At 36.5% G+C, this 5562-nt stretch overlaps 1 protein-coding gene across 10 annotated transcripts in view; it reads left to right on the top strand.

Annotated features, from left to right (window-relative positions):
* Positions 1 to 5562, top strand: part of LOC106876006 (F-box/LRR-repeat protein fbxl-1) — a 336358-nt gene that overhangs the window by 225912 nt on the left and 104884 nt on the right. The window lies entirely within an intron of this gene.

The raw sequence follows: 5562 nt of genomic DNA, 5'->3' as shown, positions 1-5562 counted from the left end.
AAGAAGCCCATAGTATATATCTATATATTTGTGTGTTTGTCCCCCCCCCACCATCGCTTGACAATTGATGTTGGTGTGTCCCTGTAACCTAGCAGTTCGGCAAAAGAAAGTGATAGAATAAGTTCAGGGGTCGATTTCTTCAACTAAAAGGTGGTGCTCCAGCATGGTCACAGTCAAAATGACTGAAACAAGTAAAAGAATAAAAGAATCATCATCATCATCATCATCATCATCATCATCATCATTGTCATCGTTTAATGTCTGCTTTCCATGCTGGCATGGGTTGGACACTTTGACTGATGACTGGCAAGCTAGGAGGCTGCACCAGGCTCCAGTCTGATCTGGCAAGGTTTCTACAGCTGGATGCCCTTCCTAACACCAACTACTGTGAGAGTGTAGTGGGTGCTTTTTATATGCCACCGGCACAGCGGCCGGTCAGGCAGCCCTGGCATTGACCATGCTCAAATGGGGCTTTTTATGTGCCACTGGCACGGGAGCCAGTCAGGCATCTCTGCTCTTTGCAGTGCTTGACCTCTTCCTCTACCTATAATTACTCTTTCCTACCATGAGAGCTTAAATAGCTTTTGAGCTCTGAAAGGCATTTGAAGAGCCCTGGAAGGTATTTGAAGAGCCCTGAAAAGTATATAAAGAGCTAATGTCTCATTTCAGCTTTGGCTCCATTTTCCGCTTGTTTATTATTAATATTCAAGTCAATGCAAGGTAAATCACAAGAAAACAAATACATGAATTAATGTAGACTTCCCTTGTATTCAATATTTTGGGGTTATGACCCCATTTTCAAGAAATTGGCAAATGTTGCTGATGTGCGCATCAGCAACATTCACCAATTTCTTGAATATAGGGGTCATACATTAATTCATATATTCGTTTTCTTGTGATTTACTTTCCATTTACTTTGCATTATTTTGAAGGTTGAAAAGGAACACATGAGTTGATCTGTATAATGAAAATAAGTAAAGGTAGAAAATGCTAAAATTATTTTATCACAGAAAACATTTTAGTACTGGTTTCAGTCATTGAGACTTTTTCAACTGTAAGTATGGAATACAATTACATTTTTGGAAAAATTAAATGCAAAGTTTTTAAAAGAATATTTACATAGTATTCAAATACAAGGAGCATTTTCCTTGTATCTTAATACTATGCAAATATTCTTTTTAAAAACTTTTCATTTAATTTTTCCAAAGTTTAATTGTTTTCCATACTTAGAGTTGAAGAAGTCTAAATGATTGAAACCTGTTTTTTGTAAAATTATTTTAGCATTTTCTACCTTGACTTATATATATATATATATATATATATATATGTGTGTGTGTGTGTATATATATATATATATATATATATATATATGTATATATACATACACAAATATGTATATATATGCATGCATATTTGTATAAAAAGATATAGACAAATGAAATACCCAAACATATACAAGGATAGAAGATATTATATAACACATGTGTATGTGTGTGTTTGTGTTTGTTTGTGTATGTGTGTGTGGACATACACACATGCACACATCATTATGCACAAACATAGTGATTGGAAGAGCATCTGGCTGTAAAAGAATGTTTCAGTCGCATTCATCTAACCCATGCTACCATGGAAAAGAAAACAGATGCAAACGGAACAAATGAACAAACGATTCTGTGTAGTAAATATAAATTGAACATCAGAACAAATGCACTATCAGCAATGCAGAAAATGTAATGCTTGCCATCATAAGTACAATAAAGATAGAATGTCTAAGAAACGAATAGAAGAAAACTAACCTCACTGGTTATTTATATTGATTTTTACTATCTTTATTTACTTAACTGCAGTCAATGCTCTAATTTTTTGGCTCAGATTCTCTCTATGTTTGTTATTCTTTTTTTATTAGTTTGACCTGGGTGGAGAGGGATGGGGGAAGGGGATGTGCTTATGGTTTCCAAAGGCTCTCTAGAAATGGTGAGCTTGATACCATTAACATGTTAACTGCAATATGTACCACTGGTGATTCGTCACAAACTTCACATAACTGCCTTTTGCATCACTGGTGGTACATTTTCGTAATTTGAGAAAATATATTATTCTGTATCTTTGACATGGTTTCCAGGATATTTAAATAATATGAGTGCTAATTATTAAAGTTTGATTATGAATTATTGTACAACTGCAAAAATAATTACATTTCCTTAGACATGTAATTAGACAGTATGCCATGTGACCAGAAATACGTGGCATCATTAGTATGTTCCAGTAACAAGACATGGCAGTTAACATGTTAATGTCCGACTTGAACTGTAGGAAGTTGACTGCAAGAAAAAAGACTTGTGCAGTTGGGAGTTCCAGAGGTCTGGTATTTTGGGAAAGAAGGACTGGTTGCAGTTGTTAGTGCAGGACTATGGATGACAAGAAAAGAGATGAATGTATAAGGGTGCCTGAGTGGAGCTGGCATGTGATCAGTCAGATCTGAGGAGAAGAGACGATTGTAGTAGCAGAAGAAAAGGCAGAGAGAGGAGACAGCACATCAGTGGGAAAGAGGCTGGAGTATATTTGTGACTTCATACCAGTATCACAGTATACTTGTAGGATGATGAGCTGGGCAAAATTGTTAACACACTGGGAAAGATGCTTAGTGGCATCTCATCCATCTTTACATTCTGAGTTCAAATTCTGCTGAGGTCAGCTTTGCCTTTCATCCTTTCAAGGTTGATTAATTAAGTACCAGTGAAACAATTTCAGGCCTTATGTCTTTAGTAGAAAGGATTATTATTAATATTGATATTATTATTATTATATCTAAGGTGTCAAGCTGGCAGAAATGTCAGTATGTTGAGCAAAATGCTTAGAGTCATTTCATCTGTGTTTATGTTCTGAGTTCAAATTTTGCTTTGGTCAACCTTGCCTTTCATTCTTTCAGGGTTGATGAAATAAGCACCAGTTGAATACTGGGGTTGATGTAATTGACTTATACCCCTCCTCTGAATTTGAAGGCCTTGTGTTAAAAATTTGAAACCAATATTTCAGTGTACTTGTGAGGGACATCATGTTATGGTTGTCACGTGATTTTGAGTGATACCATGCCAAGGTTACTCTGAATTTGTGAAGGATTTGATGCCAATATTGGAGTGTGTTTGTGAATGACATCATGCCGGAGCTGCATGTCTTGTAGACTAAACTTTTTTACAAGTTAATAGGCTTTGGGAGAATATGTCAAAGATAAAGTGTTAACCAACATATGACAGATAACTTTGCAAGTATACTTTTGCTACTATTGGCAATATCAGGAAATAATGACATACATACAACAAATTCTAATCTCACTTTTATCAAATATCTTGGTGCTAAAACAAAATGATGAAACGTGTACTAATTTTCATGTGCTGTGCGTGAGAAGACCCGGCAAGCCAAGTGAGATCATTGCCAGTGCCCCTGGACTGGCTCTTGTGCGGGTGGCACATGGGATGCACCATTTTGAGCGTGGCCGTTGCCAGTACCACCTGACTGGCCTTCATAGGATTTTCAAGCGAGATCGTTGCCAGTGCCCCTGGACTGGCTCTTGTGCGGGTGGCACATAAAATACACCATTTTGAGCATGGCCGTTGCCAGTACCACCTGACTGGCCCTCGTGCGGGTGACACGTAAAAGCACCCACTACACTCTCTGAGTGGTTGGCGTTAGGAAGGGCATCCAGCTGTAGAAACTTTGCCAAATTAGATTGGAGCCTGGTGCTGCCATCCGGTTTCACCAGTCCTCAGTCAAATCGTCCAACCCATGCTAGCATGGAAAGCGGACGTTAAACGATGATGATGATGAAATGCTTATTACTTTCAAATTTAATTGAATAGAATAAAATTCTTGTTTATATATTTGCATTAAATATATAGGCACAGGAGTGACTGTGTGGTAAGAATCTTGCTTACCAACCACATGGTTCCATGTTCAGTCCCACTGTGTGGCACCTTGGGCAAGTGTCTTCTACTGTAGCCTTGGGCCAACCAGAGCCTTGTGAGTGAATTTGGTAGATGGAAACTGAAAGAAGCCTGTCATATATATATATATGTGTGTGTGTGTGTGGATGTATGTTTGTGTGTATGTGTTTGTCCACCTACCATCGCTTGACAACCGATGCTGATTTGTTTATGTCTCCGTCACTTAGCGGTTCGGCAAAATAGACTGATAGAATAAGTGCTAGTTTCACAAACAATAAGTCCTGGGGTTGATTTATTTGACTAAAGGTAGTGCTCCAGAATGGTCACAGTCAAATGACTGAAACAAATAAAAGAATAAAAAAATGCCAGTATGCGAATGTTACATAGCTTAGTGGTTAAAGTATTTGGCTCACAATCATAAAGCTGTGTGTTTGATTCCTGGCTGTATGTTGTGTTCTTGAGCAAGACACTTTAGTTCATGTTACTCCAGTCTGCCAAAAATGAACAGTACTTGTATTTCAAAGAGCCAGACTTGTTGAAGTCTGTGTCAAGCTGAATCCCACTGAGAACTACATTAAGGGTACATGTGTCTGTGGAATACTCAGCCACTTGCATGTTAATTTCATGAGCAGACTGTTCCTTTGATGGATGAACTGGAACACTTGTCTTCATAACTGACAAAGTACCAGTTCATGCTAGTATTTTTTTAAATTTCACCAATGTAATTTCAGTCTACTCTGTTGGAAACCTATCTCTGCAAAATTCTGTATTTTTCAGAAAGTCATAAGACACACTTTCTGCAATTATGTGAATTCTCTCTTTTACTCTTTCTTTTACTCTTTCTCCCCCTCCTCTCTGTACCGTGTAAAGCATGACTTGGGAAATCAACCAACCAACCAACCTACCAACATTTATATCAACTATTGTTATGCAAAGACGATTATGTAAACCAGCATGTCTCCTGGGTTTACTGTTTAGAATTAATTTTATTTCATTGAATATATTGTGTTTAACTAAATTACAGACTATTAAATGGGAAATATATAAAAATAAATTCTTGGCACATTTGAAAAATGAGGACAATGTCCTTTCTCTACCCAGAAATGTTATTGTACTTGTGTTCAAAGAAGTTTTCTCTGAAATCCATATTGAAAAAAATTGATAAGATTTTAGGCACTTCAATTTTAGCTTCACAATATTTTACAAAGAAATCTAATATGGAGTATAATTTGGTTTTTAATGTTTATCTACATTAATATTTCTTCTTTCTAGTTTTGCTGTGCATAAAAAATGGATGATCTTGTACATTTTTTTATAAACTCCTTGATGATCTGCTTCCTATAAAATGGTGTATGAACAGAACCACTGTTTTCTATCCTTTAAGTTTGGTTGTGACACAAAAGTAGGAGACAGTATAAAACAGTTAACTTTAATGAATCATTTGTGTTTATCTTCTAATCTATTTTTTCCAGTCGCACAACTTTTTTGGTTGAACTAAAATGAAATTTGTTCTGTGATGTACAGACAAAAATCAACATTTTAAATATAATAAGATAAAATTTCTTGCACACGTGCACACACACACACACACACACACACACACACACTCACACACACACAC

The sequence above is a fragment of the Octopus bimaculoides genome, chromosome 2 (genome assembly GCF_001194135.2).
Source record: "Octopus bimaculoides isolate UCB-OBI-ISO-001 chromosome 2, ASM119413v2, whole genome shotgun sequence".
Classification (NCBI taxonomy): Eukaryota; Metazoa; Mollusca; class Cephalopoda; order Octopoda; family Octopodidae; genus Octopus; species Octopus bimaculoides.
The sequence above is the reverse complement of the archived record's forward strand: the minus strand, read 5'-3'. Positions and strand labels throughout refer to the sequence as shown.